Below are 25,011 nucleotides of genomic sequence, written 5' to 3'. Positions count from 1 at the left end.
CCACAGACTGAAGAGACAGTAACAGACACTAGAAGTTGGAAAAAGTTCCCATGTTCATGGGTAAACAGAAATGCTACTGTTTAAACTGTCATGTCACCTACCAAAAGTGGGCTACAAACTCAGTGTAATGACCTTCAAAATGCCAGGGACAGTCTCCACAAAACATCAAAACAATCCCAAATGTCATATGAAAGCACAGGAGACCCCAAAAAGCAATAACAGTTCTGCACAGTAAAGAGGAAAATTCCAAAACGCTGTGTGGCCATTTCTCCCATACTGGAATATTCTCTCCTGGAGTGAGTAGCAAATCTCACAGAGTTAATGAAACTAACAGGACTCACAAGTCCCCTCACCTCAGAAGTTACACAGCAGCATGCAGAGCTGGAGACAAGGCTCTCAAAGGCATAGCTGTCTCTAAGCTGCACAGAGACCCAGCAACACAGGGCCTAAGGGGGAGTGAGGCTCCTTAGTGATGTAGCTGCCCAAGTCACCCATCCCCCTGTTGGCAACCAACTTCACCCTTCCCTGTACGTAACCCCAGGGACCTCAGTGACTCACAAATATGGATTTAGATGGAAACATTTCTTTGGTCTGCTGCTGTCCTCTCTTCACACAACACGGCAGAATCATAATTTACTCAAACTGCACCACAGGATTAAACAACATACAGCAACCCACCATGTAGAAAGACCATCACCTTACTTAATATACAAGCTAACAAATTATGAACAATACTATAACGATGACAGTTCCTTGAGTCTGAAATGTCCCCTACAAGATTATGCTCAGGGCATTTGCCCCCCATCTGGCTGACAAACAGCTCCTTGAGTCTGAAATGTCCCCTACAGGATCATGTTTGGCTTATTTGCCCCCCAGCTTGCTGACAAAAATAGGTCAGTTAGAGAAAGGCCTTCAAAGGCTGTGGCTCGGGTTCTGACTTCACTCTTGCTTCCTGGCCCACTGTGATGTGAAAAGCCTCCATCACAGGCTCCTGCCATTGTAAATACTACACTAGACTGTTCCCACCATGATGGACAGGACTTTGAAACCATGAACTAAGATAAATTGTTTCTCCCTAAATACCCAGCCAGATATCTTGCCACTCCAAGCAGAAAGACACCTACTACTCAGACCTGTGGCTAGGAAAGGCAGAAATAAGCCCAGGCCACTATAGCCCTCTACTTTCTAAGGAAAGTCAAAAGCATACATGGAGGGAGGTGGAGAGAAGACAGCCTCTGCAAAGGGTGGTGCTGAGGAAACTGGATATCCATATCTAGAAGAACTAAATTAGATCTGTATCTCTTACCCAATCAAAAGAATCAACTCAAAATGAATGAAAGACCTTCACGTAAGACCTGAAACTATGAAACCACTAGAGGAAAAACATAGGGAAAAACATTTCCTTCCAACTTTAGGCATAGGGAATGAATTTCTGCATAAAGTTCCAGAAGTAGCAGATGTTGACAAAACAGACGGTGTGGAGTTAAAAGACTTCTGCACAATAGAAGAAACAACAGAGGATAGGGGCAGCCTGCAGAAGGGGAGGGGAGAGGCAGCCTGCAGAAGGGGAGGGCAGAGGCAGCCTGCAGAAGGGGAGGGGAGAGGCAGCCTGCAGAAGGGGAGGAAATCTTTACCAGCTATTTTGGCAGGGGCTTAATATGCAACATAAAGAACTCAAGAAATTAAACACTGAAAGGACACAAAACCCAATAAACAACGGGACAAACAAACTAAACACTTTTCACAAAGTGCAAATGTCGAGAAAATAACATAAGAGGGATTTCAACATCCTCAGCCATCAGGAAACTGAATCAAAACTGCTTTGAGATTCCATCTGACCCCAGTCAGAACGGCTATTGTCTGATAATAGACAGTGACTGGAGGGATGAGCAGGGGCCAGCGCACAGGAACAACTTCTTTACATTGCTCATATAAGGCAGATTAGACCAGACACAGTGAGAACCCATCTGAAGGCGCCTCACAAACTTAGGAGTAGAATTCTCCAGAATCCAGTGATCCCACGGCTGTTAGACACAGCATCCTTTAAAGACAGCACGTTGCCGGGCAGTGGTGGCACACGCCTTTAATCCCAGCACTTGGGAGGCAGAGGCAGGCAGATTTCTGAGTTCGAGGCCAGCCTGGTCTACAGAGTGAGCTCCAGGACAGCCAGGGCTACACAGAGAAATCCTGTCTCAAAAAACCAAAACAGAAAGAAAGAAAGAAAGAAAGAAAGAAAGAAAGGGAGGGAGGGAGGGAGGGAGGGAGGGAGGGAGGGAGGGAGGGAGGGAGGGAGGAAGGAAGGAAGGAAGAAAGAAAGAAAGAAAGAAAGAAAGAAAGAAAGAAAGAAAGAAAGAAAGAAAGACAGCTCGTTGACGACATTCGCCACACACTCCACGTCAGTTAAGCTCTGGGGTCAGACTGGGTCTCTAGCAAGCGATAAACCAGGTAAAGAAAATGTGGTGTGCTTACATGGAGCTGCATTCATCACAAAGGATGAAGGCCTCTGTTTATGGGAAATGTAGCTAGAAATTATTGTGCTAAATAAACAAGATTCTCAGAAAGACAAATATGTTTCTCTCATGTGTGGACTTGGCAGAAAGAAACATGAAAATGAGGTGAGGGCCACTGAGATGTGGAAGGGGAAGTGGGGAGAAGGCAAGAATGAGGAACAGAGAGCACAGGCTGCCAGCCTTGGGATGGGGATTGTGTGGAAACTTCACACTGAATGTCACAACAAACCCCTTAGTACAACACCCACTGAAAAATCACTCAAACACTAAGTTACTTATTAACTTCAAGATCCAGTTTCAAACTTTATATTCTGTTTCTTAAAGAATGTTCCCCTCTCCAAGCTCAGACTGGCTGAGAATTTTCAGCTAATCTACATTGAAATTTATTTTAGAGTTTTGATTAAATGTTTATAGGTTCGGGGAGAGCTGACATTTTTCTGAGGAGGGATTTTTCTAAAAGGCAGCTATGCTATTCCGTATCTTCCCATCTCTGTGACTGCCAGCCTTTCAGGGTGGGTCTCACACACATCCTGTACGTTTCCCTTAAAATTTCTAACACTTTGTCTAGGGAGTCCTCCCTGACCTTTACCTTCTGGACATGGCTGTTTATGCCAACACCACTTGTTATTAACCATTTTTTTGTCTCTTCACAATTATCATGCTATTCTGGTATCTTGGGCACAGGAAGCTTAAATACATGATACATAGATAGGTATGTGATAAAGCTACTGCTGGGCATACATGCACTGTACGAGCTTCCAGGACACTGCCAATGTACCAGTGGCTAGGCCTGTTCCCCTTCACTTAAAGATAACACAGGCATTTTTGTATCATTTCTTGTGTGTGTGTGTGTGTGTGTGTGTGTGTGTGTGTGTGTGTGTGTGTGTAGGCTGAGAAGGATGCAGTGTGGTCTGCTCTACCATTCTCTGTATCATCCACTTGAGATGGCGCCGAGGCTTGTCATTTTTAGGCTAGGCTGAGGGGGCAAGAGGATAATCTATGCCAATCCAGTCTCTGAGCATCCCACCATCCCCAGAGCTGACGTTACAGGCACATGAGCACATACATTTTATGTGGACACAGGAGATCTGAACTCAGTGCATAGCAAACATCTGACCCAGTGAGTATCTCTGTAGCCCCTATGCTACTAGTTTCTAAGGTGATTGTATATAAATCCACACATTTAGTCTTGCTGAAAAACACTAACTATGGCACTAGACTGCATTGTCTAGACTTGCTATTCCATTATACATCATGATACTGAGGTGTATCAAGTTGTAAATTTTTCATCATGTGCAAGACAGCCTGACCTGTGATTTTCAACTTACAGTAAGGCAAATATCATGTCCTCTCACTGGAAACCACACCTTAGATTTTACTTAATATTTTAGGGTAAACATACACTACATGGTATATCCAACGTCCAGGACAGCAGAGAGTCCCAGCTGTCAGTCAACCAATCAGTCACCGTGAAGACAACTCAAGCTCCACTGTGTATCATGTTACTAAGCCCTGAGGTTAGGAACACTAAGTATGTGAATGCTTGAGCTGATGCAAAACCAAGGAGTATCAGTAACATATCCCATCATGTGAGTGCACCATAACATACTCAGCCATTCTGACAGTCTGCAGACTGCTCTTCCTAGGTCTTTAGTGCTATGGAAAGGGCAGCTATGAACATCCGTGGCCTTCCAGTACCCAGATACAACAGCTTTACTGGGATACAGACTAGTGGTCTAAAAGGACACAATGTTCAACTTTCTGTGCTAATGCTGAATTGTTTCTCAAAGTAATTACACTAATTTAAACTTTCCCTAGAAGTAAAGAGTAACCCCTAATTCATCATGACCAGGCTTTTTAATTACGGCCAAATTATGAATAAGTAAAAAGCTACTTAATTGTGTATTCAATTTTTAATTCCCTGTTTACTAAAAAGATTATGGCTTTCCTGTGATTATTTGGCAACAAGTTGTCTTCTGAACAGTATCCACTATTATGCATTATAATTTTTCCAATTGAGTTTAGGTTTGTCTGCTATTTGTGTGTGTGTGTGTGTGTGTGTGTGTGTGTGTGTGTGATTGTTTTGCCTTCATGTATGTACCATGTGCAGGCAGTGCCTGTGGAAGCCATAAGAGGGCATTGGATCCTCTAGAACTGGTTATAGATGGTTGTGAGCTACCATGTAAGTGCTGGGAACTGAACAAAAGTCCTTTATGAAAATGCTCTTAATCCCAGTGCTCTTAATCACTGATCCATCTGTCCAGCCCTGGGTTTTGAAATCTGAGTTCTGGAAGTTGGGTTTTTGGGTTTTTTTTGGGGGGGGGGTGGGGGTTGTTGGGTTTTTTTTGTTGTTTTTGTTTTTGTTTTTTCAAGACAGCTGGAAGTTCTTTAAATGTTCTGAATCCAACCTTTCGTCAGCTATGTAATGAAGGTAAAACATGTACTAGATTGGTGGTTATCTCCTTATCTGCTGTTTACCTCTGTAGGAAAAGTTAGAGATAGCTAAATTTTGCTGTGCATGTATAAATCCATAATCCATTTGGAATTGACTGTTATGTTCAGAGTAAGAGAGAGATCTAATATCCTAAGTGTTTTCACGCCTGTTGACACCAGTTGTGCAGCACTGTTTAGGCTGGAACTGCTTTACATATGTATCTTAGCTGTGGAGAACTGGTCTACCTACCTGTGAATTTTCAAGGCCTTTGTAGTGTCTTTCAATGAAGTTATTTGTTCCTAATACAGGACATATATCTTGTTAGAAGTATTCCCATGTTCCCTCTGGTTTCATATAAACTTCTAAGAATAAAAACTGTTGGATAAAAAATATTGTTCTCAGGCTGGAGAGATGGCTCAGTAGTTAGGAGCACTGACTGCTCTTCTAGAGGTCCTGAGTTCAATTCCCAGCAAGCAACCACGTGGTGGCTCACAACCATCTGTAATGGGATCTGATGCCTTCTTCTGGTGTGTCTGAAGAGAGTAACAGTGTACTCACATAAAATAAATAAATAGATCTTTAAAATATGTGTGTGTATGTATATATTGTTCTCAGAATATTATGTGTGTAAAATACACTATTTAATGTTTGCCTATTAACTTCTGGCATGACTATGACACTATCTTCCTAGTCCTTTCCCTCTGTTTCTGTGGAGAATGGCCATCATCTACCTTTTTTTTGAAAATAATCATCAGAACTGAGAAGGATGATGGGATCATCATTCCAGCCATCCATCTTTGTTACTCTAACTCTACGATGCTCTTAACACATACAACCACAGAGATGTTTACATTTTAACTGGGACATATTGTTTTATATCAGGTCAAAGGTCCTACTTACAGCCTAAAAGTTTTAAATTGCATTTAATTCTCAGCACATCATACAACCACAGAGATGTTTACATTTTAACTGGGACATATTGTTTTATATCAGGTCAAAGGTCCTACTTACAGCCTAAAAGTTTTAAATTGCATTTAATTCTCAGCACATCATTTCTGCTTCTGTTGAAATGACCAAATAGTGTTTCTCTTTTTATTCTTTGCATGCATGTGTGCATAGGCATACGGGAAAGACAAAAGTTGACATCAGGAATCTTTCTCAATTGCTCTCCACTTTAGTCTCTGAAACGGGGTCTTTCCTTGAACCTAGAACTTACCAACAGGCTAGGCTGAGTAGACAGCAAGGCCCTGTGATCCTCTCACCTTTGCCTCACAACACTGGGGTTATAGGCACATCCTGCCAAGTCCAGCTTTTTATATGGATGCTGGGGGTCCAACTTAAGGTCCTTATGCGTGCATCGCAAGCGTTCTCCCATTGTGTGCTCTCCTAGCCATACTTTCATTCTCTGTTGTTTTTGAAATGGTCTCATTGTGTAGCTCTGTCTGTTCTAGAATTTACTATGTAGTTCCAAAAGGAGGTATAATGCCAAATACCTCCCTTTTCTACAGTTTCAGGATCAGAAGGCTGTTAATTTTTACTGGAAGTAGCATTTCATAATTATATATATATATATATATATATATATATATGTATATGTATATATATGTGTGTGTGTGTGTGTGTATGTGTGTGTGTGTGTATCCATCAGTTATCTTGTCATCTTCCAGCTAAATATTCACATCATCACCAAACAATGAAAAACACAGCTTGTACTTTGAAATTTGTATTTCAATTTCTTCTCATCTATTTTGGCTACTGACATCCAAATATAAAAATAAGTGGCAGCAAGAATAATTTTCTTGAGCCTGCCTTTAATGAAAATACTTCAAGGCATGGCTCTGCAAATTGCAATGCTGACATTCAGAACTAAGTTTGCAATTGCCATGTGTAGGAAGCAGCTGTGTGCTCCTGCACTTCATTTAAAAGTGTGTTAAAATGGAAAAGGATTTTGATTTTTATCAAATACCATCTCGTTATTCTTGTTTTGATTTGATGCTGTGAATTATATTAACAGATTTTCTCTTAGGGAACCATCAGTGACACAATAGTAAATTAGTATCCTTAGCGTAAACTAATACAGAGATTAGATGCCACACTAGTCACCTGAAATGCCCTGGGAGTTTCTCTGTGTTGCTATCTCAAATATTTCAAGCCTATGGATAATTTTTTTTAATACTCTAAATTGTATAAGATAGCGCATTTGTTTTCTCAATATGTGTGTGTACAGTTTGCTTGTCATCAAATCACTTCCATTAAAATGCAGTGTCAGAGCTCTGCATTCACCGGCATCTGTCTCCGAGGACAGCCTCCCTACAAGCCAATCCCATCCTAGCAGCAAAGCTGCCCCTAATGAGATGCTACTTCATGCTCACATTTCCCCCAGTTGCCCTGCCGGTGTTCTAGTAGGCTAGGGTTTGATTTTATTTGGGTTTTCCTTCAATTCGTCCCAGATTCAGTGAAAAATCCCAAAGCTCTTATTGGCTGCTTTGTCTCTTCAGTCCATGTGTCCTGCACAGCCCCATTTTTCTTGTCTTTTGTGACCTTCACAGTCTAAGAGTCCAGGCAAGTTGTTTCGAACTGAGTCACAGTTAAGTCTGTCTGACTACACAGTCATACTGAACATGGTTTGGCAAGGAGAAAATACAGATGTGTGTCTCACATCAGGTGGCACAAATGCCATCATGATCATCAGTAATGTTGACTTAAATTGCTTGGTTACAGCAGAATGTGCTAGGTCTCTCTATTGTGATGCTCAGAACATTCCAACTGTGGCTCCTGAGACTCTCTTCTTGGGCCGTAGAGGTTCCAAACAGGTTCTTGATTTCCTGCAGCCCTTTGATATTCTAAACTCTATATACTCTCTGGGACTAGGACAGGAATCATGGAACTCAGCAAGACCTTCTTTTACTGGGAAATCCAGTTGGCCACTAAGATCTTGCAGTGGCATTGCTCCTTCCTGCTGGTGAGTACTTGATCATCCAGACTTTACAACCATCCACCAGGCTTGTTCATTCTCTGTTCAGACGGATCACAGTCATTTGAATTTGACTTGAAAACTTTATTTTCTCTTCCCCATTTCTACACTCTTTCTTCTAACCTGACAGTTATTTCCAATAGCACTGACATTTTCTCAAATGCCTAGTCTCAGAACGTATACAAACTAGTATCCAAACCACTGATAATGAAGAAACTTTAATAAGCCTTTGCAGTCTGTCTTTAGGGTATTTGTCAATTAAGGGATTTGAAGGTTTAATGAACTGTTTGGCCGGAGAGAGCATGACAGTGCACGTCTTTAGTCTTGGCATTTTAAGTTCAAGGCCAGGCTGGTTTACATAGTGGGTTCCATGCTAGTCAGGGCTACACAATGAGCCCCTGTCTCAAAAACTAAATTAATTAAAAGAAGTTTGCTTGTTTATCTTGATACCAAATCTCAGAAGTTTTGTTTTGAATCTGTAAAGCCCTGGCTTACCAATTAAGTGTTTGGTTGTGTTTGCAAAAGTCCTTTGACTTTTCACATGCTCTCACCTGTCCAGTCAACCTTCTTCCCAGTGCTGATTAGTGTACTAGGTCTTACTAGTAGTATGTGGCAGGTTGTTTCGTTTTGCTTTCTTATGAAAATATACCATATATATATATGTATATGTATATGTATATGTATGTATGCACACACACACACATATATATGGCATCCCTGTGTATGTTCATCCAGCTTGGTTCACTTGCATAACATATCGTAGAAAAACCACTCCCATTTCATGGTTTTATGAAGAGTGAGTTCTTATTTTTCTATACTTGTATATTATAGACTATATAAATGTCCTGTAGTCTATTCAACAAGAATCCTATGTATGAGAAAGGCCCTAAGGACCTAAAGCTCATACATGAAAGGGACCTATAAGGAAGTGGGAAAATGGCTCTGTGGTTGCAAGTACTTGCTTCTCCTCCAGAAGCCCTGTGTGGTTCCCAGCATCCACAGGAGTGGCTCACAAACCACTGGTAACTCCATCTCCAGGACATCTGACCCACTCTTCTGGCCTCATGCATGTATACAGAGACATATACACAACATACACATAAATTATGAATCATTAGGGCCAGTGTATACCTTTAATCCCAGCACTTGGGCGGCAGAAACTAGAATATCTCTATGTATTCCCATTTAGCCTGGTCTACATAGTGAGTTCCAAGGCAGCCAAGGCTACATAGTGAGAGCCTGTCTCAAAAAAAAAAAACAAGCAAGCAAACAAACAAAAAACAGAAAACCACCAGATGAGAACCAATGGCAAAGGTTTTCCTAATCTGACAGTGATTCTAAAACCTTATACAATACCAAACCATGTTATAAAACAAAATTATTTTATTTTTTAAAACAAGGTCTCTCTGCATAGCTCTGGCTGTCCTGGAACTCAATATATAGACCAGTCTGCTTTAAAACTCAGAGATCCATCTGCCTCTGCCTTCTGCTGGGATTAAAGACATGTACCACTATGTCCAGGCAAATAAAATCTTTCCTAATCTGTCTACTATTTAAAATTCAATACCAGGTCAGCAGGGCAGCTCAGTGGGTAAAAGCCCTTGTTGTAAAAGCAGAGAAACTTGAGTTCAATTCCAAGAGCACACAGAAGCTGGAAAGGGAGCAAGCAGACTGGAGAAATGGCTCAGCGGTAAAAAGTACTTGCTGATTTTTCAGAGAAGCCAGATTAAATCCCCAGCACCCACATGGTGGTTTCACACTGTCCATAACTCCTTCCAGGATATTGGTGCACCCTCTCTTCCAGTCTCCATGGGTGCTAGACACACATGTGGTACACAGACATACATGCAAGCAAAACACCCAGACACATAAAATAAATTGTAAAAGTTTTAAAGTTGAAGAGAACCAATTCAATACAAAGTTGTCCTCTGCCCTCCAAAAGCATGCCCCTCTACAGACCCCAGGTGTACACACACACACACATACACACACACACACACACTCAAAAGCAATACAAATTAAAATGCAATGAGGTATGACTAAACAGGTACTTAAAGTCTAAAGTAAAAGACAGAGATAGCAGAAATCATGTCACACATCTGTGACCCCAGCACTTGGGAGGTGCAGAAGCAGGAAGATGAGGAGTTCAAAGTCACCCTTCAGTACACAGTAAGTCTAAAGCCAGCCTGGACTACATGAGACTCTGCCTCAAAATTCAAACATAAATAAGAGCACAACATAAATAAAAAAACAAACATAAATAGGTCAAAATATCAACTATCCATTATGACATAGAGAGATCCACGTTCACACACTCCTCTTATGAAAGCATGAACTGCAGTTTTGAACAACTCTTTGGAACTATCTAACCAAAGATAGCTACATGCAAACTGCATCCATCCGTAGCCATTAGGAACTTTTAGGAACGTATTCAGTAGGAATGTGTATAAAAGACATTTTACTGGGTGGCTCATGAACGCTGTATTCATCAGAGGCCCACTCTGTAAACTACCCAAATGTGCACAGACATCCACATCCTGGTCTGTTCTCACAATGCAATTAGCATTGAGAGCAAAGAATCTTCAGCTATGCACAATGGCAGAGATGGATTGCCCAACATCAGTGCTGGGGAGGAGCCTCATCTGAACAAGAATGTGTCACATTGATCTGCTTACAAAACAGTCAGAGTCAGGTAGACTAATGCACGCTGTTGGAAGTGGTCTCTGGCTGTTCTTGCTGAGTGCAGGCAGACTCTGGAATGAACCTGAGGAGGCTTCTGAGGTTAATCTGAACTTGGAGTAGATAAGCAGGTCATTTTACAAAAATCCATCAAGCCACATAAAGCATGCACATTTTTCTACGCATATAGTTTATTTCTATAAAAAGCATGTTCTAAATTTCAGTTATGGAGGAAAAAAGTTCAAAATCATTCAATTCAACTAAATATCTAAAGACAAGTAGAAGAGCAATCATGGAATCCTGAGTGACTAATTCTGATTTTAAAATGTTGAGCTATTCACTCAAATTGCAGGCTTCTGGACCCTGGTGCATGGCCTTCATAATTAGCATGAACATCTATTCTGAATTTCTATTTATCTTAACATAACCGTGTTTCTGTATACATTATGAAAGGTAAAAGGGATGAGCCAGGAAAATGGTTCTCACGTCCCCAGGGTGTGAAAACCTCCCCTCAAGCATGCTTCTGACAAAGAGATGCAGAGGCCCTCATTAACTGCAAAGATGCAGACCTTATATAATGCCATGAGAAAATTATATAAGAAGTCAAACAATTTCAGACTGAAGAAAAGAAGTTTACTAACTAGACTACTGGGAAACAAAAACACGTCCCTACCTGAGTCAGAGAAGTTATTACTAAAGTATTATATTAAAACCATATGACAGACAGCCAAAACATGTTTTAAAAGTGAAAATATATTAGACTACCAGAAAATGCTATTTTATTTTGTGATATTTATGGTATTTGTTGGTTTTATATTCTTAATCAGTTGTACTTTTTGATAAAATTCACCCTCATAATCAATTTTGTGTTTGTAGTTTAACTTTAAAAAAAAAGAATTGCTTCAAAACCACAAACCTTGCTCTACTCTTGAAAAGGATTTGTTTATTTAACTGTTTGATTTTCTTTAGTATGTTAAATACAATATGACAGGGTGTGTTCCCTATAGGGGCGGTGTATAAATAAGTGCTATACCACCTAGCAACTCAGAAAGTTAACTTAAGAACATCACTTGGCTTTTATCCCTTCTTCTGGTGGGCATCAAGGGATGCTGGGCTCAGTGCTAAGCAGCGGTGACCATGTGATCACAGACATTGTGCCCAGACTTTCATGAAGATAAAGCTCCATGAGACAGAGTTAGGATTCTAATGATCACCCAGTTACAAACTACAGTCACACAGCCAAGGAAGAGGACTGTACTACTGGAGAACACAGGGTGGTTCTCCGCAAAGGAGAAATGACGGGTGCTTGGGTGTCTCTGGTGATGCAGACATCTCTAGCAAACAAGCAAACAAAAAACAAAAACAAACGAAACCAGAAAGCTCTGCCACATCCCCTGGCAGACAGGTCCAGGGATGCAGACAGCTGTGTCTGAACCCAGCCAGACTCCAACTCTGAGCAGAGCTAGAGGAAGAGCCAAAGACATGCCAGCACAGCTAGGCTCGGACGCTGCATTTATCTGTCTGTGAGGAGCCAACTCTTCCAAGCAGCAATAACTGGGCATTCCAACAACAAACTGTTGTTGCTGGTAACTGGGAGCAGAAATTGTGAAGACAGACTGAGATGGAGCCCTGGTGAGTCCCATCCCAGCTACCTTTGCAATTTATCTTCTGTGTTTAGCAAAGAAAGGTTAAGGGTACCTAAGAGGAGGAAGCTGGGTAGCTGAACAATAAAGTGTGGGTGCCTGCTCAGAGCTGAGTACCCAGGCCTGCATAAATAGATCCTTTTCCTGGCCCTCCTCCACCTTTCCCAGTCCTTTCTCTGTTCCTTCCTCATGGTACTGACACATTCTTTATTCATAGGGGCTTCTGTCCTAGCTCAGTCCCTAGGACTAGCCAGGCATCTTAAGCCTTCACTTGCTTGACCAACACTGCCACCTACTGCCCAAGGTTGGATTTCCTTAGCACCCTGCTCATCCCAGCCCTCACAGGTGGATATGTAACAATATATGTCTTAGAATAGATTTGTGTATGCTAAACTGCAAGGAAAACCACATAACCAAACAATGTACTTTTCAATTACGGGACATTTTCCTACTGCAGAAAAAGAAGCCCTTTAGAGAAGCATCTAACAGACTAAAACTTTAAACCCAAGCAGGACTTCTAACTTTTCAACTGTACCTCCTTCCAGTAACATTAATATTACTATCTGACTCTTCTCTCAGATTGTAAGCATGTCTGGAGCAGGGCCTGTGCTTTATTGTGTTTGCTTGTTTCTAGAACCAAACAAAATCCAGATAAACTAACCAATGGATCAGCATGGAGAGCCAGAAGCACAGTCCTATATATATGGTGTATGATGTGCAATAAAAAGAAAAGTGAACAACAGTAAAGGTAGTCACTTTAACGAAGGCCAAATCAACTCAATGGTACTATTTTTAAATTTTACTTTATATTCAGCGCACATTCAGATAAACAGAAAAATAACTTGGAGTACACAAAAAAGTGCTAACAAAACTTTACTTATAAAGACTAATCAACTGGACTGTGTAAAATTCAAACTCTTTTGAGACACAAGTTTATGATGTAGCCTGGCTAGCCTGGAACTCACTATGTAGACCAGGCTGTCCTTGAGCTTATAGAAATCCAGCACCCTCTCCCTCTAGAGTGCTGGGATTAAAAGTGTGTGTCATCAAAAGAAACCTTAGGAGTGAAAATGAAGGCTGGAGAGATGGCTCAGAGGTTAAGTACACTGGCTGCTTTTCTAGTGAACCGGGCGGGGTTCAGTTCCCAGCACCCTCTTGATGGCTCACAACAAACTGTAACTCCAGTGCCACGGGGGATCTGATGCCCTCTACTGGTTTCCATGGGCACTGTACACACATTACACAGGCATAAATGCAGGCAAAACATTCATACACAAAAATTAACTGCTAATTTTTTTTTAAAGAATGAAAACACAAGCCACCAAGTAGGAGAAAACATAAACAAAAAACTTTGGCCCAGATTATGTTTAAGAATTCTTAGAAAACAATGGTAATTTCACACCAGGCAACACAATTTAAAAAGTTGGGCAAGAAACATGAGCAATTCTCTCCCCAAGAAACATAATCAAATGACTGGTATTAGAACATAAGGAAACATGTTTGGCCTAATTAGGTGTTAGGAAATTACAAACACTAGAAGATACTACTGCATACCCACCACAATGACCAAAGCTTTAAGAAGCTAATCAATGGGAAGACAACAGCTGCTGCAGACACTGAGAGAACTGAAAGACTATCCTAAGACCAAACAGAGCAAGCTTCATTAAACATCACTCAAGTAAGTCCATGGAAGCACTGGCATGTGTACCAAAAAGACACGTCTGTAGAAGAATCGCTTACAGCAGACCTAACCAGAATGACCCAAATGTGGGATCCAGGCAGGACAGACCACACTGTGGTATGGTAGAGAAATGGAACAGCTAGACACTCGACAGGCACAGATCTATGACCACAGCGCAGCGCGTGTGCCCAGCCACACAAAGGCAGAGTGACAGGAAAGGAGAATTCATAGGTGGGTAAAAAGTCAAGCCAGGATCAGGCATGGCAGCACACACCTTTAATCCTGGCGTTCAGAGCAGAGGCATGTGAGTGTATGTGAGTTTTAGGCCAGCCTGGTCTACATAGTGAGCACCAGGACAGCCAGAGTTAGAGTGAGACCCTGTCTTCACTTTCGGTTTTTTGTCAGTTACCTGGCCAGTCAGTCATGTATTCCTATCATATAGCCCCTGTCTATCACAACATTCAATTAAGTCGCCTACAAGGAACTTTCCCGTTTCATTTCAAATCCCTCTGCTGGCCTCTGTCAGCTCCCACTGTCCCTGCCTCTCCTGGTCAGCACTGTCATCCCTAAGACCCTACAGTAAAATGATGTTACTGTTTCATAGCTTGAACTGGGACACAGAAGCCAGAATTAAACAGACAAAGCATGAGACACTTTAACAGAAAAAAAAAAATACTATCCCTTGGAGAAACAACAAGGAAGACATAAATGAAGCAATAAACTGAAGTCACTTTAAAATTGACCTTTAACAACCTTCAGAATCCCAAAAGTTGTGAAAACTAATGAATCAATTCTAAAATTGTGCAAAAGACCAAGAATGGCCAAGATCCGGGGAAAAGTTAATAGAAATTTTTGTTTAGTGAATAAAGTAAGTAAAAGGCCAGCAAAATTAGCATATACTCTTCCAAAATCCCACAGCACCACCAAAGCAGCTATATGCATATGCTAAGGATTCCCTAGGGAGATCTTTATAAAATATACAATTTTTAATATACTAGAAGCTTACTTTTAAATAATATAAACCATATGAAGGAAGGAAGAAAGGGGAGAAAGAGGTACTGGGAGGAAGGGGAAAGGGAGGGAGGGAGGGTGAGAGAGAAAGAAGGGAAAAAGAAGGGAGGGAAGGAGGAAGAAGAAGGGAAAGAGAGGGAGAGGGAGAGAGGGAATCTGTCTCTCTAAGCACAAGCCTCACCTACTTCTACAGCTTTGAGTGGGCTAACAGATTGGTTGCTCCAGCAACCATGTGTCCATGTGATGTACCTGCCCCGGGAACAAATCTCAGGGCCCTTTTCTTTTCAACTGTAGTCAGTGACTGAGCCCAGGCCTGACACATCCTCTATTTATGGTCATTGTTTTTAACAATGTGTCAACTGTACCTATATATCACAGAGAGGCACAGATGTTTACCTGGCCTTCTGCCAAAAGCAATCACTCCAGACTGCTTGCACACTGCCAGGTGACTCCAGGAGATGGCATTACAATGTTTTGTTTTGGTTTGAGTCTTTGAGAATGAGACCTAGTATGTTACCCAGGCTGGCCTTGAATTTACAACCCTACTGCTTCCACCCCCCGGAACACTGGGATTATAGATGTGCACTGGAACAGCTGGCTTGAGATTTTAAAACAAGAAAAACATTTTCAGAAAAAAAAAAAAAAAGAAGAAGAAGAAGAAAATCTCCCTTACCTAATAAAGTCGGTGGAGTGTGTTGGGTTGTTAAATTTACCTGGACATCTTGTGAAAATGGCTGGAAGGGAACATTTAGTCCAATATCACATCAAACTTGTCAAGTGAAACGAACATGTCAGCACAGTTCTGGACTCAAAGGGCCAGAAACCCCCACGTTTTCTCCCAATCAAAGGTTCAGGGAAAAAAAAAAAAAAAAGGCAAAGCAAGATGCACAGGGTCATAGATGGTTTCTCCTGCACATCCTGTCACCTTTGTCACTAGAACCTGAGGCTATGTATTATGATTGATAGTGTCCCTCAGCAAAGAGACAAAACTAACATAGTGAGTTAAAACCATTAACCAAAAGCGCAGTCAAAGGGCAAAAGGCGGGCATTTTTTCCTGAGCCAAATTTTCCCCTTTATAACACAAGGTTTCAATATTTTGCTTCAGTATTGATTACAGTATTAGAAAATTATACTCTTATCATAACATTGTAGCAATACAGTAATGAACATTTTGTTGCACACACAGTTGGAAATCTCAGCACTCAGGCGATAGAGGCAAAAGGATCAGAAGTTCAAGGTCATCCATGGTTACGTGAGTTCAAGGCCAGCCTTGACTACATAAAATCCTGTCTTGATAAATTAATATTTAAAAGAATGATAAGCTTAGTTAATCTTTTAAATTTCAGAATTTCCTGATTGTTACAATCACAAATAAGGAATCTGGAATAAGCACTCACAAAAAAAAAAATGATACAATTTTGGAAGTAAAATCACCTACTTTTGGGGGACGGTTTAAAAAAGTTAACTCAGGTGTTGGAGAGACAGCTCAGGTTACTGGTTTTGTGCAGGATCCAAGTTTGGTTCCCAGCACCCATACATGGCAACTTAAAACCACGTATATAACTCCAGTTCCAAGGGATCTGATGCCCTCTTCTGACCTCTGCAGCCACCAGGCACGCACATGGTTCAGAGACATACATGCAGGCAAAACACATAAAATAAAACTAAAAGAAAAATCTGTTCACTGTCTCAGACACAAGTATGAAAGAGAAAACTATGGGTGAAAACAGTTCTCTAGAAGCTATAGTGGTTGGTTGGCTAGGCTCACATCTGTGACTCACCTCAGCGACATCTACTGTCTGCAAACCCCAGCTCCTGTTTACAGTAGCCTAGCAGAGTGGCCCCTTCCCTCTAGGGCGGGCTATTCCTTCCCTTCTCTCTGGGTCCTCTTCTCCATCCCAGACCAGTCAACGAGGAGTGAAGCAAAGGAGCCCCTCACACTCTGGAACATGGGAATACTTTCAATGCTTCCCTGGGCTACAGACCACCAGTTCTTACGTCCTGTAGCCAATCATTGTCCTCCACAGGCTGAGGCTTGACATTTAACTCTCAAGATCTCTGTTTCACCCCAAGCCTGGAAAGGCCTTCCCGTGACCCATTCACCTCTCTCTTCTAAGTAGACTCACTACTCCAGGGATCTTCAGTCTCCATTAAAAGGCTGTACTTTTCTTTTTCTCAGACTCTACTCTGGAATTCCTTCTACCCTTGTGGGGAGGAACATAACAGGATACAGAGAGGACAAGACACATGTCCTAATCACCTGTGGCATTTTGAGCTTCAGTTTCCTAAAGAGGTAGGGATGTTTTCTGTCCAAGAATGTTTTAAGGACTAGTTGGTGCATATAAAGCCCTGAGTGTTTCATAAGGGCTCCGATGACATTAAAATGTTTAACATGTGGGATAAGGAGATGGCTCAGTGAGTAAAGTGCTTGCAGCTCAGATGTTAAGGACCAGAGTTTACATTTCCAGAACTTGCATAACAGCCTATTCTCCTGGGTCAAGATAGAAGGAGGAAACCAGAGAAGGGTCGCAGGAAGCTCAAGGGACAGGCTTACCTGGAGTAGCTCAAGAGACAGGCTTACCTGGAGTTTTAACGGCAAATGAGAAAGCCTGTTTCCAACAAGGCAGAAGGTGAAGACTATCACTGAGGTCGTCTTCTAGTGACCACACACACTACGGCACGTGCTGCCCACACTAGTACACACAAATATATACACATGCATGCACAAAGAATTTCTTTAAATTTAGGTACCTTGGGCATGTGAGATAACTGCATTGCCATCGAGAGCAAGCATAACCACCACCTCTCTCTACAGCTTTGCCATCCCCAACTAAAACTATGCTGATGATAGTCAAACCTGGATCCACCGAGCCGTTATCTCCACAGCCCCAGTTTCATTTGTAGAAAGGAGTTCTTTAAGAACAAGTAAATTACAGGGCATTGTGGCCACACCTCTAATTCTCTAGGAGATTGAAGCCAGCCTGGTCTACATAGTAAGTTCTAGGCTACCCAAGACCCTTTCTCAAAACAAAACCCACAAACAAAACCAAGTAAACCAGTTAATATTAATGACACTTTGTTTAATCTTAATTGTAGACAAATATGTTTTGAAAATTTTAAATAAACTTTGCTTAATCTTTAACCCTCATTATAGATCACTTACTTTGGACCTCACAAGCCACCAGGTCATGTATGCCATCACTGCAAAAACACCCAGTACAATTCTCTTGGGAAGCCCATTCCCATGTCTTTGGTATGTGCCATCTCCTAACGACCATCTCTAAATGCCTCCACTTCTATCTAAAGTGTGTCCTAACTCTTGTCTCTCTGTAATAAGCTAGCCTTCCCTCACTCTGAAATTCTTCTCTGTTGTACAGTCAAAGGATTTGGTGCTGCAACTGGTCTCTAAGGGGGAATGGAGCATCTCCCACAAATTGGTGGCTGTTCTGGGATGTTCTGGGATGAAGCTTCACACATCAGCACTGGTACCTCATGTACTATATAGAATCATATCCATGGTAAGAAAAGCAATGAATTCTTCTACCCTTCCAAAAGCCCAGACTCTTATGACAAAGTGCAGACAAACAAGGAGACCATGCAAATGTATCTGATGCAAGTTTTACACATCAGTCTACATAACATACTGAAGGCCTGCATCAATAAAGCTAGGTTACTCTTGTTGAGACAGGGTCTTATGGAACTCAGGACATCCTTGAGCTTGCTATATAAATAAGGCTGGACTTGAATCCTGATGCCCTTGCCTCAACTGTCTAAGTTCTAGGGTTGTGGAAGCAGAGGGTTTTCACACTAGACTTTTTGAAGAGTGGAAAGCTATAGAAAATGCAATAAGACAAAAGGGGACACATGGTGTAATGAACATACTGTGGTGTTCACTGAATGTGGCACGCACAGTGTGGTAAGCTAGGGAAAGCAGGACCTGCTCCATGTCCTTGTAGCAGGGGACCTTTTACAGGGAAAAGGTAGTGGGAAGCTAAGATTTTCTCCTTTCATTTCTTAAATTTATTCAATGTAAGATACATCACCATATACTGGGGGCCACATTTGGAGGTGACCCATCTCAGCCCCCAATATCATAGAGTGTTTGTACTTTCATCGGCTTATTTCACTTTGTATCTTTAAAAGTTCATCCATCCCCTCCAGTATTTGGGAAGCAGAAACAGGCAGATTTCTGAGTTTGAAGCCTGTCTGGTCTACATAGCAAGTTCTAGGTCAGCCAAGGCAATATAATAAGACTCTGTCTCAAGTGTGTGTGTGTGTGTGTGTGTGTGTGTGTGTGTGTGTGTGTGTATGTATGTATGTATGTATGTATAAAAAACTTTCATCTATTTTATAGCAGGTATCAGAATGTCTTCCTTTTCAAGGATGCATGATGCTCCACCACATTTTGTTTACAATTTGTGAATGGGAAGTTAAGTGACTTCTGCTTTGGGACTGTCAGCAAGGACACACATGCTTTTACAACATATGTTTACACCCATATACATAATCAAAAGAGGTTGGTCCTCACAGAAGGCTGTGTCTCTAAGCTATAACAGCATTCTCTTCTAGAATGACTTCTTCCTTCCCTTGAGTGGCAGGAGTGCTGTCACACACTCCTGACTGGGAATTCCAGTCCTGACTGGGAATTCCTGCTCACCTTTCCCATCACCTGGAAGAATGAACTAGGGCAGCAAAGCAGATGTGATTAAAGAAACAAATTGACTTTGTAGTAATCACCACAAATTGTCAAGCTAACATACAGAAAGATCCAGAAATGCCCATGGATTACAAACCACAGAGCAGCCCTATGCATCCATTCACTATGGACCACTCTGCTTCTTTTGGCTCATACTTGTCTAACTTCCAATCACACTTCTCACGTGCTCCACAGTTAATGTTCAGGACCAGTAGCAACACATGTGCATGATTCTAAGCACAGACATTAGCCAGTTCCACTCAGAGCCTTCCTCAACTGCATTATTCTCAAGTTTACTTCCACATTCTGATTCACAGATGTCTCTGTTCTCTGGATTTTCCTTTGAAGGGGTAAGAACACCTTCCTGGTTAGTTCATTAATAAGTTGAAAATTAAGGGTAATCATTTTACATCTGTATGTCAGCCACCATCTTACCAATGTTTGGAAAACCATCCTTTAAAGGCTAAGGTCACACCCATCCATAAGTTGAGTCCTTGTTTCTCCAGAAGGCCTGTGGAGCAGCCTGGCCAGCCTTGGGGAAGCCGGCCAGACGACAGGACTGATAGCCAGACACTGGAGTTAAAGCCAAGCCAGGTTGGCACACACCCTGCTGACCTCAAGTGTGGAGGAACCAGACCTACCTGTCTACCCAGCTTTTCCCAGTCTTTACTAACTGTTGTCAGCCCCTTGGTGTAATCACACAGCTCGATGCCAGCAGCTCCACCTTTGGAACCCAGCCCTGAACACACAGACCTCACTTCAGGGAAGGAAAGGACACTCTCCAGCTAGGAGCCTCTAAGCCCACTGCTTCTCCACTAGGGCCATAGCAGAAGAAAAACTGCTTCACAGGGCTGAGAGGACAGAGAGGATGACAGAAGCCAAATCCTTCAAGGGTCTTCAAAGCTCAGATGAAAAATCTTTTTCATATTTAGTTCTCTTGCTAGAGAGAATTGAGTTTTTATCTTCAATACCAATATAAGAACCACTTTGGGGACTGCGACATAGCTCAGTGGCACAGACCCTTGCCCATCATGAATCAGGTCCCGAGAGTAGAGAGAGAAAAAGCAAGGGAACAAAAGCATGCCCTGCCTTAGCCAGTCTCCTCTTCCCAGCTTCACGTGGTGGTCTCTATCCAGTTCTCTGCCCTGTCTGCCTAAGTCAACTGATAAGGTAAGTGCCTCACCTGCCCGTGAACAGGTCTACAAACCTGGCTTCTGGCCTGGTAAAGTTTACAATTCAATGGGGGTCAGGCATAGAGATAACAACTGAGACCAAAAAGAACTGAAGATAAGCAGAAAAGGATGCAGACAGGGAGCTTTGGCAAATGAAGGAAAAAAGTAACACAAATCTGTAAGATAAATGTGGTTGCTTTGTATGACACTGAAAACCCCTACCAAAACTGAAACTCCCTCCAAAGTGGAGTCTGCCCCCGATTAATTCTGGGAGGGCAGGAGGGACATCCATAGTCTACAGTGCCATAGGTATTAGGGAGAAGCAACCATTCTAAGGCTAAAGAGATGTAGAGATTCCAGCTAGCTGCCACCCTGTGAAAGAGGACAGGTCTGCCCCCATACCACCCACAAGTCCTGCACTGTCAGTCAGACTTCTGGGCTTGGGTTTCCTGACTCAAATCTGATTCTATTTATTCTCTTCTGGATCTTGTTCTGCTAACTGTTCTGGGATAGCATGCACAGTCATCATAGTCCAGGCCCAATGGTATGCACCATGCACAGCTCGGTTCATCCACAGGGATCCTACAGGTAGGTCTGTCTGTCTCTCCTCTTACCTACACACCCCAATTGGAGAGAAGCAGGGGCTGACATGCAGAGTCAGGCTTTCTGATTCCTGTGCCTCTCTGTGACTTGCCAACTGTGCTGTTGGCATCATTGCAATGTAATGATTAATCTGCTTTATTTAAAATTAACTCAAAGTAAACAGATGCCAGCTGAAGTGGGGCAGAGTGTCATCAGAAGAGACACATTTAACAGAAAAGAGCTGTGGCAAGCCAGCCTGACTCATACTGACACTATCTGGGGGCTGTAGGAAAGCTCACACAGCACCACGCCTTTGGACATGCCCAGTTCTTGACAGACCACTGGAGGACTGAGTTTAGGTGTCAGAGAATGACTCCTGAATCAGAAGTTTGTAATCATGAAAGAGTAGCAAGTCATTGGCACAGCTCCCGGATCATTGCTCAGGACGCGTCGACACTTCTTGCCTGTCTGTCTGCTTTTACTTCCCTTCCCAAGAATCAAACAGACAAGTTGTATTGGGCACATTGTCAACAGGTCACTGTCTTGTATTCCCAAGACACATGAGTCATTACACTTTGTGTTTTCTGAAACTTGGGGGGGGGGGGGGGGGGTGAGGAGACAGAGTGTAAGTGGATCACTGACTTCCCGAGGTTTGTGATAACAGACATGTGCCACCTCACTTAAAGCTCTTAGAAGCTTTTAGTGGGGTCCAAATAGCTGGCTAGCACCAGTTCATACTGAAGTCACAGCATGTTAGACAGATGAAACGTGCCAGCCAGATGTTTATCTCATTGGTGTCTTCACACCTCATCAGTTTAAATGTCCAACAGCCAGACCACAGAAGGCAAGAAGTTCAGATTGCCAGTGATTTAGTTAATATTATGAAAAGAGACAGCACATATGACACATTACAGTACAACACAACACCTACAGTACCCAGTTGTGGTGGCAAAGGCCTTTAATCTCAACACTCAGAAGGTCTCTGGGGAGAACTAGACTAGCCCGATCTACATCTGGATGGCCAGACCAGCCAAAGGTACATAGTGAGAACCATCTTTAAAAAGAAAAAAAAAAAAGAATTATCTTCATGAGTTGGCAACTTAATGGTAATGCTGGTCTCCAAACTAAGGGAAGGAGATTGGTGATCTGGATTCATTCCTCCTTTTCCACTGGAAACATGTTTGTGGCACTGATAGTCCTTTAAAATGGCAGAACCAATAGGCTTTATCTCATGTGCAAATAATTTTCACCAATGACATCCCAAAGCCTGAAGTTCCACCTGACCTCCATGAGAAAGATCTCTGGTACCCACAGTAGGGGCTGAGATGGGGATGTAGCAGCATACTGTGTAATTGCTGATTCTGCCTTACCATCAGTGAGGCAACCCCCACAGTGATCAGGACACTGACAGCAGCCATGTCTTCAGTCTCTATGACTGGCAATGCAGCATTCAGGTCCAAAGCAAGGGAGACCTTTTCATAAGCAGAACTTGATAGAACATATTTGACACCACATTTCTTGTCTGCTAACTACTTAGTCATGGAGTAAACAGTCCATGCCACCCTGAACTCCCTGCTGTTGCCAGCTGGGGTCCCATGAGGACCAAAAGCAATGGCTCAAGTCCATCCTAAATGGAATTTCCAGAACAAAACCAGTAACTTTCTTCCAAGACGGTCTCCCAGGTGTCTTACAGGATGGAAAGCTGACTTAAGAAGAATGATTTAGAGGCTGGAGAGATGGCACAGTGATTTAGAGAACCTGGTGAGGACCCAGGTTCAATTCCCAGCACCCACATGGTGATTCACAACTATTCACAACTCCAGTTCCAGGGGATCTGATGCTCTCTTCTGACCTCTGTGGATATCATCCACACATGTGGTACATAGAAAGATACAAGCAGGCAAAATTTTCATACACATCAATCTAAAAAAATGTTTTTTTATTTTATTTATTTATTTATTTGGTTTTTCGAGACAGGGTTTCTCTGTGTAGCCCTGGCTGTCCTGGAACTCTGTAGACCAGGCTGGCCTCGAACTCAGAAATCCGCCTGCCTCTGCCTCCCAAGTGCTGGGATTAAAGGTGTGCACCACCACTGCCCGGTAAAAAAAATTTTTTTTTTTTAAAAGAACAATCTAATGATTACAAAACTAGCTTAAAGTACTCCCTACCTAAACTCTTCCCCATAGATACAGATGCACAAACACAAAATGGCAGACTCAAAAGGTTGCCGCTCTCAGTTTAAGTAAATCGGCCATACTGGTCTCGGTCTCCTGCTGCTGCAACCACAGTTGCTTAAAACAACAGACTCTTACAGTTCTGAGGATCACAAATCCAAAATGCATCTTAGAGGGTTCAAGTCCAAGGCTGGCTCCTCCAGCAGGCCCTTGGGACCACCTCCAGTGCCTATTTGGTATCTGGCCCCAGACTCCCTGCTCAGGTTCTCACAACACACCAACCTCTGCTCCCTTTCTCAGTGTGTTCTGGCTAGGCCTGCCCTTCTGCTCCCCTTCTAGTAAGGGCACCTGTGGTTGACTATATAAGGTCCTCCTGGATAACACACCACGGGCCCTCCATCTGTCCATCCTTAGCCATCAAGCCACCTTCAACTGCAGACTAACACACAAATAAATTCAAGACCTTAGGCTGTGCATATCTTTGGCTCATTGCAAATAATTAGGAGTGAGTCTCCATCTGTAGTAGACTGATTAAATAAATTACGATAAATTCCTACAACAGAATATCATTGTTCTCCTAACAATGAGAAAACTCATTATGAATTGAAGAGAAAGCTCTCCAAAATGCAATGTTCACTAAAAAGAGCCAGGCACAGGTCAGAGAAAGAAATGCAACACAAATAACCTGCTTTCACTCCTAATATTAAAGTGTGTCAGGTTAGAAGGCAATAGATAGGAAATGGAATGGAGACATATTCAAATGACTTTTCACTAAATACTCCTTCATAATTTTGTTTTGAACCTTGTAACTGTAGCACTTATCCAAAAACCTAGAAAACAAGGTCTAAAAAGAGGAAAAAGAAATCCAAAAGGAAAAATAGTGACAGATGGAGAATCCAGGGCAGGTGGAGCCAAGCTGGCAGGCTGGGTCTCCCAAAGCAAAAGCCATAGGTGGTGGCTGGGGCTGCAGCACAATGGGAGCTGACACCAACATGAAAGGGGCTGTGGCTCTGATGCTCAGCACTGCACACAACACACAGCCCAAACAAAGACCATACCAGAGCAGACTGGATTCCAGTGCTGTGTAACCAATTACCACAAAACAGCCCTTCACCCTGCATAGTTACCATAAAAGGAAGTCTGTGGAACAGGTACCCAAAAGAAAATATGGATGAAAGACTTGAATGGTCACATGGTATAAAAACATTTAAGTAACCTATAAAAATGCGTTTAAAAACTTAATAGCATTAGTTAGTGTAGGAAGTATAAAGGGACACATCTGCTTTGAGGAGAAAGGCTGGAACAAACAACAGCAAGCATGAAGAACGGCTGTGCTCTGATGCCCTGCCGGTACAACGCCTTGCTGCAGAGGTGGTAGCTGCTAGAGGTGCATGGACCCGGGTGAACTCTGCTGTTTGGGAGGGCACTCTTCTCCCAGGCATGTGCCAGCTGAA

At 42.3% G+C, this 25,011-nt stretch overlaps 2 protein-coding genes across 2 annotated transcripts in view; one reads left to right on the top strand and one right to left on the bottom strand.

Moving 5' to 3' along the window:
• Fank1 (fibronectin type III and ankyrin repeat domains 1) overlaps positions 1-25,011 on the bottom strand; it is a 104,612-nt gene that overhangs the window by 69,877 nt on the left and 9,724 nt on the right. The window lies entirely within an intron of this gene.
• Dhx32 (DEAH-box helicase 32 (putative)) overlaps positions 20,440-25,011 on the top strand; it is a 70,269-nt gene continuing 65,697 nt past the window's right edge. The window contains exon 1 of the mRNA XM_076912199.1: positions 20,440-20,799. The gene's annotated coding sequence lies outside the window, so the exon portion shown is untranslated. The remainder of the gene's footprint in view (positions 20,800-25,011) is intronic.

Source organism: Arvicanthis niloticus, chromosome 1 (genome assembly GCF_011762505.2).
Source record: "Arvicanthis niloticus isolate mArvNil1 chromosome 1, mArvNil1.pat.X, whole genome shotgun sequence".
Classification (NCBI taxonomy): Eukaryota; Metazoa; Chordata; class Mammalia; order Rodentia; family Muridae; genus Arvicanthis; species Arvicanthis niloticus.
Note: the sequence above shows the minus strand (reverse complement) of the source record. Positions and strands in the feature narration are given on the sequence as shown.